The sequence below is a fragment of the Notamacropus eugenii genome, chromosome 4, assembly GCF_028372415.1.
Source record: "Notamacropus eugenii isolate mMacEug1 chromosome 4, mMacEug1.pri_v2, whole genome shotgun sequence".
NCBI lineage: Eukaryota > Metazoa > Chordata > Mammalia > Diprotodontia > Macropodidae > Notamacropus > Notamacropus eugenii.
The window spans coordinates 392,279,626-392,293,291 of NC_092875.1; positions in this window are offsets into that span (position 1 = coordinate 392,279,626).

A 13,666-nucleotide genomic window follows, 5' to 3' on the forward strand; every position below is an offset into this window, starting at 1 on the left:
TTGTTCCCTATTAATCTTTCCAGTATTAATACATGATAGCAGTCACCTGAATATTAGTACAAATTATGATCACAAAGAACATTGCTTACCATTTCTTGAAAATGCAGTCTCTATAATGCTGTCAGAGGTTGTTGCTATAATAATTTGCCAAGAGGAATGAGTTGCAGAAATTAGAAAGAAGTTTTTGACAGTGACTTTGAGTTTCTAACTTCATCAGGCCTCAGTCTCTAGTGACTGCCTTTATGACATGTCTTACCATGCAATTCATTCCCATTTCCTTCTAGGGAGCCTCAAATTTACTGCTTAAAAAATGCCTATTTCAGCCTGTGCCACCATAACAGGATAGTTATGGCTAGAAATGCACATTGCCTTAGCAACTGGGTATGACATATTCAGAAGGTAAAGTGTACAGATTGTCTGAGTAAATACTACAACCAAGGACAACAATGACTGTTTTCAGAAACGAAGCATTTGAATAATAAGGATTCAGTGCAGTGAGTCATTGATTAAACAGGTCTGTGTTTATACCCAGCTTAGTTGGGGAATAACTGTACATGATCTAAAAATATTGCTCTACTCCCAGTTGGAAATAACTAAGTCCTAAACCAAGCTTGCGCCTGAGTCACTTCCAGCCTATAACATTTCTATCCAGGAAGTGTAAGGTGCAAAGGTTTTACAAATCAGAAGTTAAGAAAGAAAGTCTGACCTATTTGTTTTCTTTAATAATTTTCCTTTGTTGTTTTACTCCTGTTTGTAGTGTAACTGCCTTCATGGCAAAAGTAAATCCATCTTTGAGGAATGCTGTGAAATTATAAATTCAATGGGCACTGAAATATTGGGAAACAATAAGAATTGTAGTTAAAGGACAAGATTCAGATTCTAACACTGAAGTATGCTCCCTGAATAACCTTGTTACCCCTTTGGACTTTAGTTTCCTGAATTGTAAAATGATGGGGTTGGATTTAGATGGCTTCTGAGGATCCTTTTAGTGCTAAATCTGTAATGCTATGACTTGCATCTTAACTACGACTGAGGGGCAGTTATGGAGTGGTTCTGAAAGGGTGACCATGTCCAGAATATGTACTGCAAACATATGCTTTAGTACCTACAGATAGGTAGGTCAGTGGATGTTTAGGAGATCAGGGAAGTGGAGGCATGAAAGCTGGAAGACAGTAGCTGCTACCAGTGGCTTTAATGAGAGCAACAACTTCTCTCATTCCAAAGATTCCTGTAGGTTTCATTTAAAAACAAAAGGGAGCTCATGGGTCCATGTCAGTGTTCCTAAACTGGTTCTCATACAGAGTCTAGATATTAGCCTATTGTCATATTTTAGGGAAAAAAGAAACATTAGTGAGAAGTGTTCACTGTAGCAGAATCTTATAACTCTGAAAAGTCTGTGTGGGTTACTTTCCTTTTTTGTCTATGATTGAGTTTCCTCTGTTGTGCATACATCAAGGCCCTAATTGTTGGACTGTGTAGTAGGTTTCATAAGTCCCATAGTTACAGAATGACAGAAAATTGGGAAATAATTCTGTATCACAACTTTAACTGAATATGCATTTTTGACAACAACTCTTAGCTTTTGCATAGTCTTTTGAGTAAAACAATAGCAGATAAGGGTATCATTGTAGTCAGTGTTCATGGGACTTTGGCAATAGATATTATAAGATATCATTTATAGCAGATTTGAAAATGAGCTCTAAACAGATCCATTCCCTGAGACAAATCTCATTGAATGAATATCTCCCTGTCTTCCTTATCCCAGGAAATATTTTTCTATGGGCAAAATGAGATTGAAATGAATATGAAGGACAGCTTTGGAAAGGGAGGGAGGGGTTGGGAACAAGTCATATGATAAGTACCAGAGAAGTGAAAAAAAGAAACAAACATAAAGAAAAGACTTTTATTGCTGAACTCATAAGATTATTGTGTATTCAGAAATAACTGAATTCAAATCCTGCTTCTTATACATAAAAGTCTTGTGACCATGGGTAAGTAACCAATCAGTTTTGCAGACAACTCTTCAAAGATATGCCAGATTTTTACAGGCATTACATTATTATATATTATAGATGTGTCATGTGGGATGCCCAGGATCAGGATGTAATCAAGAGAAGCAAGGGTAAAGACAGCATTTGCCTATCACTACCCATACTTCACAGTGAAATCATCTATGATACTTTCTAGCCCATATTATTTTCTATTTTCTATTGTTATATATTCTCCTTAATTCTAGACCCTTACTATCACATTACTTGTCTTGTGATGCAAAATATGATGTAGAAGATAAAAAGCTGAACTTGAAATCAAAAAAAGGCCTGAGTTTGAATCCTATCCTAGTCATTTTTAAAATTATATTATCCTGCATCAAGTTTCTTCATCTGTAAAAATGACTGTTTTGGACTTAATATTATCTAAAGTCCCTTCCACCTTGAAAACATAGTTTATGATCACTGAAAACTGTTTCCTGCCACCAGATTAATTCTATTGGCTTTCTCTTCCAGGCTGGTTTCTCCTCCCATTTTTCTTGATTTTTTTTCCCCCCATGTGCCAGAATTCCTCCTTATAGATCTTATACTGAGTGTAAATGATGTTGAGAAGTTCTCCACTTCATCTTTTGCAACATGGAGTGCTCCATATATGGCAGTGGTCTACTTATAGTGGTCTACTTCATGCTTAATACTTATATGTCCATATAAAGGCAAAGTATGCAAGTATCATATCAAATGATGGTTCTTATTGCCTACAGGAAGAGTGCCAACAAATGTTCTTTTATTTTCTTTTTTTGTAGATAGCTTAAGAACTGTGATTCTTATCATCTTTCACCATATTTTTTTTCTGCCAACATTACTATAGAAAGTAGAAGGGGCAACAGCCAACGGAGGGCCACTTCAAATTTTAAAAATTTCATTACCTGGTGTCCAAACTTCCGATTATGCCTTGCTCTTTACTAAAGTAGGTCCTTGGAACACATATGTGGCTAGTTTTTTGGACTTTATTTGAGGCTTTCAGCTTCATAAAACTTGGCAGAGTTTGCATTATGCTGGTCTAGCCTCTAACACCACAGAGTCACCTCAGTACCACAATGAGGAAACAGGGTTGGTTTTTAGTGGAGGTGAAATCGCAACCTTGAGAATTTAGGGGAAACACTCTGATCACCCATAACTTATTAGATTTCTAAAAATTAGTCATATGATTATTTAAAGGGGGTGACATATATAGTGGAAAGACCACTGAATTAGCAAGTCATGCATTTGTCTTTTAGCACTACTCCTAGCTAGTTATATGTCCTTGGGTAAGTCGTTTTCCTTCTTAGGTCTTGAGTTCCTCATCTGTAAAAATCTCTGCATAAATCTATTTATATCTATCTATGTCTAACTAGACAAAGATACATATACACATATACATATCTCATTCTGTCAGGTGAAAGATCTCTGGACTTAGAGTCTGGGAACAAGGGTAAAATCTTAGCTCTTCTACTTATTACTTTTGAGGTCTTATAAAAATCCCTTCATCTCTATGGCTCTCAGTTTCTTCATCTGTAAGTTGAGGATTTTGCTCTCTCAGGTCCTTTATTTTTCTTAAATCAAAGGAAAACAAAATTTATTAAAGATTTGCCACATTGGGTTGACTTTTAAGGAGTCTAAACATTTGTAATGTTTGTATTCACAAACAGGTCAGATAGAATCTCAGGTAGACAGAGCCTGAGCTGGATTGAATCTCAGTGCCTTCATGGAGGTGAGATGGAGTTTAAATACAGAAAGTCTGTGGGAAATATCTAGAGATGGTCTAGTGGTCTGGGAGGAGGGTCTAAGGAGGATATTGATGGGACTGGGATAACTAGTAATGTAATCCAGAGTGGGAAACAGCTGGATGCAATTGGGAGGTATCAGACAATGCAGGGTTTGGGTGGGATGTAGGTGGGGCAATCCAGAGGTAACAAACAATGGAAAGCCAGGCTAGGCCAAGGGTAATAGATTAGAATGTGAAAGGCCAGATTAAGTGGGAAGATTCAAGGGGAGTTCAAGGAGGTTTCCAGAGTCTGAACCCCATCATCCCCGCCTCAAACAGAGTGGACCCAAATTCTTTTGGGGTAAAGAGCAAAAGTCTCAGCTTCTGAAACTGCTTCTGCTGGTAAGGGGTATAGAACTGTCCTCACCTCAATGGGTCTTGTTCAAAGGGTATGTAGCCTGAGCAGTCATCTGAAAGTTGATGGCTTGAATTCTGGAAAAGACAAACCTGGCAGACAAGGACCAAACAGGCATAAAAGGAGTATAAAGAAGGCAATTTCCCTGGCATAAAAGACAGTTTCTTTGGAGAGAATTAAAGATGACTATGGAAAGGCCAAAACATAGAAGGGCATGTTTGATAGGGGAATTTTTTGTTTATTTTTTTTTTGTCAGGTATCCCCTTTTCTTTCCCATTGCTTCATGGGAGAGCATATTTTGAGTAAATAAAAGCATCAGCTGGCCTAGGGTGAGGTGCTAAGGTATGGGTTAAGACTCCCAAAGTCTGTCTTCTCCTTTCATCGACATATAGAGTGAAAGGTTTTTCTAGATTAGGTAAGGCTAGTGCTGGGGTGGTGGTCAAATTAGTTTTCAGAGTCTCCAAAGTTTTAGCATGGTCTGAGTCAGTGTCCTGAGTAGGGTCATAAAGGGGTTTAGCAATAAAACCAAAATTAGGAATCTAGTCTACAAAATCCAGCCATGCCTAAAAACTTGTTTCTTAGTGGAAGGAACAGGGATAGACAGGATTGTCCTTTTTCTCTCAGAGGTTAAGGAGTGAGAGGTGGGCATGAGTTCATGGCCCAGATACTTTACAAACTGTCATGCTACCTGGACTTTGTTCAAAGAGACCCTATAACCTCCAGTGTCCAAGAAATTAAGGACTTCTGTGGCAGCAGCCAAAGACACAACAAATAAGAATATCATCCACATACTGAATTAAACTACCATCTGCTAGTTTCAGGTCCTTTAAATACTATTCCAAAGCCTGACCAAATCAATGAGAGTTATCTCAAAATGCTTGGGGCAAGACTGTCCACGTTAGCTGATATGGACTTGATTCCCCAGGAAGAGTCCATTCAAAGGCAAAAATAAACTGTGAATATTCTCCATTAGGCTTTTTTTGTGGGAAGGATCGCAGAGTTGCATGGAAAAGAACCAGGGACAAGGATTTTATTCTTGTGGAATTTTTCAATTAAAGGTTGTAGTCCTTCCCAGGTCTCAGGCTTAATCATGTATTGGTTGTGAAGAGGGAACACTTTAGGGTCTGGGAGGCTAGCAATGACTGGGGTAGCAGAAGAATTGCCCTGGAATTCCAGGATCCCAAACAATTGGTCTGACTGCCTCCTACACTTTGAAGCAAACATGGGGAGAGCTAGTGAACAGAGGCAAAAGGGAGATGGGAGGTTAACTAGAGAAAATTGTCTCCCCAATTTCACCATCAGGTCCCTTCCTAACAAGGGGGGGGTAGGGCAAGAGGAGATCATAAGGAAGGAGCATTTAAGGAACAGATTCTCAACTAGGTTGGGGAGGGGGTATGTCTGGAGACATCCCTTAATATTCCCTTTCATGCCTATGACTTGATGAGTCAGTGGGCGGGTAGGGTCAGAGTAACTGGTTAAAGCAGAGAACTTAGCCATGTTAAAGTGGATAACGTTACTTTCAGCCTCCATTTTTGCCCAGGGCTTGGTGATAGAAGTAGAGAAAGTGGAAGCACTGCCAGTATCAAGGCTTTCCTGTCAATCCAAGTCTTGAGAATACTGGAGGACAGGTTACTGGGGGGTGGGTCCACCACTTTTCCAACCTGAGGAACAATCTTTCCTCCAATGTCCCTCCTGGTCACATGGGCACAGTTCCATAGGTGTTGATTCCTGGGGCTCCCTTGGGGGGAGGGGGGGGCTGGCACACCCTGGAGGGGCACTCCTTGGACCAGTGACCCTCCTTGTGGCCTCAAAAGCAGGTTTTTCCACTGCCCAAGTAGCCAGCCTTCCTCCAAGGGGGCACCCTGGAGGGGTGCTCCCTGGGTCTTTTCCTGGTCATGACAACAGCCAAGAATTGAGCATGTTTTCTGGCTCTGTGAGCTTTTTCCTCTGCTTTGGCTAGGTCTCTATTGTTGAAGATTCCAAAAGCCCTCTTCAGTAATTGGAACTGAAGTGTTTGGGGTCCCATTGACAATTTTTGCAGCTTCCTCCTAATATCTGGGGCAGACTGATTAATGAAATACATGGTAAGAATTGCTGCCCCTTCTATGGAGTTGGGATCCAAATTTATGTGCTTTTTAATAGCTCCTACTAGCCAGTCTTGATTCCTTTTCTCCCTGAGAAATTTCCCTAACTTTTTGAATATTTACTTGTTTTTGAAATACAGTTTTTAGGCCTTCTAACAGGCAAATTACCATACGGTCTCTCTCTCTTTCCTCTATCCTCACTCTTTTGATAATTCCATTCTGGGTCACTAGTGGGAACAGCAGCTGCTCCTGGGAGGTATTTTATGGAATCATTGCTAGCCATATGATCCCCAAACTTTTGGACGTGTTCCCAAATTCTGCCCTTCTCCTCAATGGTACAACAGGCAGAGAAAAGAACATGCAGATCCTTCCAAGAAAGTTCAAATTACAGAGATATGTCCCTACAACCCTCAGTAAACTTAATGGGGTCTTCCGAATATCTCCCTAGTTTCTCTTTAACCTGAAGGAGGTCTGAGATGGAGAACGAGACATGAGGCACTGTGGACACAGTGGCTTGGTTAGAAAGATAAGAAGTTTTCATGAGGAAGAGGCTGGGCAATCCTGATTGAACTGGACTGGAGTGCAAAGTCAAGGGATGGGATTGGCACGGGGAAAGATCAGTTGGCACCTGAGGAGTTGAAGGGGTTAGAGGGGGAGATACCCCAGAGACTGCCATGGGGGTGAGATCTAAGGGCTGAGTGTGTTTTGCCTCAGGGAGAAGGGCTGCAGAGGGAGGCACCTCAGCAAGACCTGTGGCTAGGAACTGAGCAAGGGTCACCAAGGGGGGAGGGGACATGGAAGGAGATACAGGCTAGGAGACATGGAAGGTAAACGAGGCTGGAATGGGTTGGGAGTAGAGGAAAAGGGAAGGGAAACCAAAGGAAAGAAGGACTGGTAAAGGAGAGGGGAGAATAGGAAACTAGGAGGGTTGAGGGAGGTTGGGGAGCAGCAGGAGGGTCTGGGGGAGATTGGGGTGGGGATAGGAGTTGGGATGGTGGGAATGGAGGCAGGGACAGAGAGGGGGCTGAAACCGTGGGGGCCATAAAATGAGGGTTATTCAAAACATCCAGGTCACCACCATTGCCCCTTGGCGGGGAGGCTCTAGCTATAAGCATCTTACAATTTTTTCTAAGAATGGGGTTCTCCAAGAGCTTGATAAAGGCCCTTATGTAAGGTATTTCTATACATTTTTCCTTTTGGAGACAGTATAATTCTAACTGTAAAAGTGTATTACATTGTAAGATCTCAAAAATGAGCCATATTTCATGGTCCTCCAGGTGATACTGAGGCCAAACTGTGTTGCAAAAGAATACCAACTTTTTTCTTTTTAAGTTCTTTAGAGAAGTCAATTTTTTTTCCAATTTTGTAAGAAACAACTCAAAGGCAAATTTTTTGAGACTGAAGAGGATTGACCCATTGCAGAGGTGGAGGGGTGGGACTGGCTGTCCCTCCCTCCGTAGAGGAGGATGTGGGAGTAAGCATTGAAAAAAATATGAGAAAAAAGTAACTCAAGTTTTCCTAATTTCCTAGTGCAGAGGAAATTCAGAGTTAGGCACACACTTCTTGATAGGGCATCTGTCCTTGTCTATGCTTTGGAGGGTGTGCCCAGGTCCATGGCCTTAAACATAGCCACTGGACTGAAAACCTGTGTGCAAGACAGCCTTCTACCTGCCTGACTTACTGGGAGCTGAGGTCAGGTCCATGCTTCCAAGGTGCTTGGAGAGCAAGAAGGGGGTAGGGAGAGGGGGAGACTTACATACCTTCTAGTCTTGGAAGAAGAACTTGAGATTAGCAGTTCTTCCTGGTCGTGGAACCAAATGTTGAGGTTTAAGGGTGCTATGGGATCCCAAAATACTGACATGCCAGGTCCTGCTTGAATGAATTTGATTCAAGTGTTCTTTAAACCAAAGAAAAAGAAAGTTTATTAAAGATTCACTGTATTAGGTTGACTCTTAAGATGCATAAGCATTTGTAATGCTTGTATTCACAAACTGTCCAGATAGAATCTCAGCTAGACAGAGTCTGAGCTAGATTGAATCTGAGACTCTCCCAAGTCCTTTAAAGCAGTGGTATTGTGTGGGGTACAGCAATCCTCACTCAATTTAAACTCAGAGGCTTCTCAAGGTAGAAGACAAAAAGGAGTTTATTACAATCTCATGAGAAGGGGCACTTCCCTCAAGACCATGGGTGGTGTCAGCAAGGGAGTACACCTGAGCAGAACAGAGTACAACATTATATAGTCCCTAAAGTGGAAGCCCACTAGCCTCTCTTCCCATTGGCTGGGAATCCAGATGTACAGTCTAAGCACGGGAATCTACCCCAGAGACAAGGAACATGGAAAGGATTGTTGTTCACCAATGAGGGTTTTTGTTTCCAAATAGGAAACTTAAGGTAAGAGTGCTGATGTGGCACAAGGGGGTGATGACGGAGAAGTGAATGGAGGGGGAGGGTACACCAGGTCACATGATGGTTCTCTTCCATCCTGGAGCATTTTATTTGCCTAAGGTGGATATTTAGTTATTTTAGCTTTGGCAAGAAGGGTAGGGCTTTTGGGGAATTCATGCCTGAGGGGTCTTCACTTAACCTGATCTCACTCAATCTCTCCTCTTATTTTTGTCCCTTTGAAGACCCCTCACACCACTCTCAGAAGACTGCCTCTGCTAAATCATCCTCCCTATCTTCTTCTCCACTATCTTGGATTAGTGTCCAGTCTTGGGTCTTTAGGACCAGGATTCTAATCAACCCTTCAGTTTTAGTCTCTAGCCTAATCATCTTTGAAAGGCAGTCTTGTATTAGTCTATTATTTGTATCATGCAAGGGAGACAAATTGAGAGAAGTATAACTCTGCTGATGGAGATGAGCTCAAACCATAATAGCTGTTTAACTTCCCACAAACTCCCCCTTTTTTTTTTCTGTATTAAAATATCTGTTTCCACACCTAAATCTAATAAATACCTCCTCACATTCTTTTCCCTATGAATTTTCCCTTCATCTATCTCCCCTTTATGTGAATATGGGAAGGGAGCAAAGTTGACTGACCCATTGACAAATTACAAGGGGGCAGTTCACTTTCATAAATACAAATACAGAGATTCAAAATACAAAGATAGATCAGTGAATTGTCCATTCAGAGACTCCATCTCATACAGCAGTCCTCATATATAAGGAACATCATCTGAAGTAGTTTTCTGGTCTGGGCTTGTTCAAGCTGTCTTCAGCACAGCATCTCAGCATCTTCTTCCCTTTACCTTCTTGTAGAAATCCAGATGTCCACTCTCCTACAAAACTGACCTTATTACCATTTTAGATGACCATTCCTAAGCTTTATACACCTATCACTCTTACAAAATCAAAATTGGAACTTTGGTCAATTGTCATGTTTATGAATTCACACTAGAACCCAGCTTTTACATTTTACATTAATTTACTATTCATTTCCCCCATCAGGAAGATGAGATTTCGCTAAGGAGTTAATAACAGGTTCTAGTACTTACAAAAATACAATAAATAATCATTTTTTACACAATAAATATCATCTCATAAAACAATTTCAACTTCTGGTCATGTGATACTTCTTTTAAAGCATTTACAACATAGACCACTAACCATTTTTCTTTTAACATTAACCAACTGAGACAAAATAACAGTAACTATGTATGCTAACCTCATAAGTAATTGACTTGATTGTTTCCATACTATTACTAAGAATTAAAAGACCCTAACTTATTGTTGTTGGTCTAAAATCCTAAGCCTAATAGATTAATTTTAGACTTAACCTCAGATGTTCCCCTACCAACAACCTATTGTTTAATAGATCTGGTGTTAAGCTTGCAAAACTTTTGATTATAGGAAATTGTCACTAAGAGTAGGGACATAACTTCATGTCAATAGGAGTAGATTGTCAACTGGCATTCAGCCAGGGTTAAAGTCTGCCAGGTGTCAGTGGGAAAACTGAGTCTGGAGAATCATACCTCAGTCCAAGCTGAACAGCCACTCTCCCAAACTTCCCATGAGGTTACCTTTTTGCAGTTCATACCAGCATCTTATGGGCTTACTGGCATCATGGATCAGTGGCTCAGGATGCCTTTCTTGCTATCCATATCTGGAGTTAGACTCGGAACAGTCAGTTAATAGTCCCATAAAATCTTAAAATAGCAAGCTCCAATAATCACTTTCAGATATGACTATAACTTCACATTGGCTAAGGAACATCTTTTGAAATAAGTCTTAAGTAGCTTACATGCCTTCCTATACATGTTCTAGTTCCTGATTAAATAACAATCATCACAAGTTATTGCTCTAATAGATTTACACCTGTTCCCCAAACTACTCTATCCCTTTCTGACCCTGCTCAATCTAAAAGAATAAGCTACACATTTGATAAATTCAAACATTAACTTCAATTTACATTCATGAAATGAATTCAAATCAAAACAATCATTTAACTGTTCCATTAATGCAAAGTACTACCAGAGGTTACCTGCCTCTAAGAAACTTAGACTGAAATTCATTTCCCCGAACTAAAGATGTCTCTGATTAATCTCAGTAATAATTTAGTCTCAGTAGTCTCAAGTTGACTTGATTCAGTCAGTTGTTTTAATAACAATTGCTTTTACATCATTTCACAACAGGTAAAGACCTTATTCCAAGTTGGAACCTTTGTCCCTCACCCCAAAAGAGTTTTCATCCTATTTGTCTAAAAGAGTCCTGGAAAATTGCACCTTGAAAACTCCTCGGCTTTCCCCACGTGAACTGGCTCTCCTGAGGCTGAAGAGTTCTTCCCTCTCACTATGCCCTATCAATCCAAATCTCTCGGTTACTGGCCACTCCCATAAAGACCACCTGGGGCCACCTGGGACTCCTTCCTCAGTCTCTTGCTAGATAGATTAACAAACTTTGACCTTCTTTACCTGAAAGAAGGTTGCGTTGACTTCATTTGAGCAGGACTCAGTGTATTGTTTTGGGGTCCCAAGTACTCCTAACCTCAACAATTCCATACAATTACAGTTAACTTTAAATACCAATCTCGTTCAATGGAACAATGATACAACATCACATTTATACTTTGATAATTGATAAAGGAAAAGAAATCAAAGTATAGTTTTCCAAAGACTTGGAAAACTGATAATTAGATAAAGGGAAGGAAACCAGTTTTCCAAGTCTTTCAATCCCATTACTCAGATTATCCAGTTCCTCCACATTTGCACTGGAATCTTTTTCTAACTTACAGCAAAAAAAAAAAAAAAATCCCAAAAACCCTCATCATTATATAGCAAACATCAGCATTTTCACTACTTATTTATAACCAAATATAAGTTTCAAAGTACCAAATTTCTATTATATCCTTTTAAAACCCCAATCTATATATAAAAAACTCCAAATTTAAAAATTGTGTAATGTTGCATCTAACATATACCCATCCTTATGTTAAGCACTTTAAACTCATAAATGCCAAATAACAATATCTTTTCTGCTTAATCCTGATAGGAAGAGCATTCTCAGGTGTGCTTGTTATTCCTTCAGGACAGATTTTAACTTGAAATAATATCAAACCTGGATTCATAATCACTAATGATAAATATTTTAGCCCTCCTTTTTTTTTTTCAAATACTCTTGCTACTGAAAGTAAACTTTATTTATAACTTCCCATAATCTCTTTTTTTACTCTGCTTCCTTAAAGAGTTGAACAGCCATTTTCCAGCTGCCTTCCCCCCTCCAAGGTCCACCAGACCAGGAGCTTTCCCAATTAACTGAGACTGAGAGGGGGAGGGGGTCACCTCCCCTGAGCATATGGTCCAGGCACATGGATATTGCTGACTCATCCTTATCCTTCTGTTTTGGAAATTTCAGGTACTGGAAAGAGTTGAAATCTCACCTGCTCTCCTTAGGTTAGCACAAAATCCAGGCAGATACCCAAGGAACCTCCATACTCACCCTCCTTGTCTGCATCCTTCAGAATCTGGAGACAGTTAATGCCTCCAAAAGAAATCCCTGAAATTCTGAGGTGAACTTGCAATTTTAAACATACTGTCAGGTATCAGAAACATTGACCCAATTCAAATCTAAAGTACAGAGTTGAGCTTTGAGATCTCATCAAATCAAAACTCAAGTTTTCCCTGCAGACTGCCTGAGGTTCATTTTCCCTTATCTCTCTTTTCACATTCAAAAAAGTGACCAACCAGGGTCTAGAATGCAGAAAGAAAGATTTTTTTAACAACTTTCTAAAAGTTTTCAAACTCCCTTATTAACACCATTCATGAAACAGATCAAGCCAAACAGTTTACCACCAATTGGCCTGCCTCTGGCACCCATAGGACTGCATAAGAGTTTTCTTCCTCCTTAAGAGGCTTTTTGGCATTCACCATCAGATTTAACTGCTGGCACACCCAATCCTCAGAGGACCCTACCATGGCCAATTTACATTTCCTCCCAGAGGCATCCCTGGCAAAACAAAACAACAATACTTAATCACTTTTCTTCTTATTTTTCCCTTTGTGTTTTGGTTTTTCATCCCAATTGCTAAGTCTATTCTCCAAGGGGCTATCCTCCAGAATGTCTGAAATGAATTTTTGGGACCAGCCACCTTTGATTTTCACTTTCCCAATGGCTCATGAGACCTTGCCTCCAAGTAAAGCTCACTCCATCTTGCTATGAGAAGTCTGGAGGGGGCGGTGGAATTTATAACCAACCCCTTTTCTGCCAATCACCCAAGGGTACTCACTTAATCTTGGCTGAGTTATCTGCTCAAACTCACAAGGTCTTGCTTGCCTGGGTTGTGCGCACAATTTACATGACTGATATTCTGGCTAGTCTTCCTGGTTGAATTAATCAGCCCAGTCTTGCGCTGCAGTCTCTTTATTTTCCTCTTTATTTTTGTTTTTGCCTCCTCCCAGTTCCTCTCTTTGAACGGTTACCCTATGGGAGTAGGCTCTCACAAACCACTTTCAAGGGCCTCTAAGAAAACCTTCATTGGCTTCTGTTAATGGGCTGAGAGACCCCTCAATTACGGGAATAGTCCTGACAAGCCCCCAAAACTGTGTGAGGTACAGCAACCATTACTCAAATTAAACTCAGAGGCTTCTCAAGGTAGAAGGCAAAATGGAGTTTATTACAATCTCATGAGAAGGGGCACTTCCCTCAAGACCATGGGTGGTGTCAGCAAGGGAGTGCACCTGAGCAGAGCACAGTACAACATTATATAGTCCCTAAAGTGGAAGTCCACTAACCTCTCTTCCCATTGGCTGGGAATCCTGGTGTACAGTCTAAGCACGGGAATCTACCCCAGAGAAAAGGAACATGGAAAGGAGCATTGCTCACCAGTGAGGGCTTTTGTTACCAAATATGGAATGTAAAGGAAGAGTGTTGATGTGGCATAAGGGGGTGGTGAAGGGGAAGTGAAAGGACAGGGTGGGGGGAGGGTACATCAGATCACATG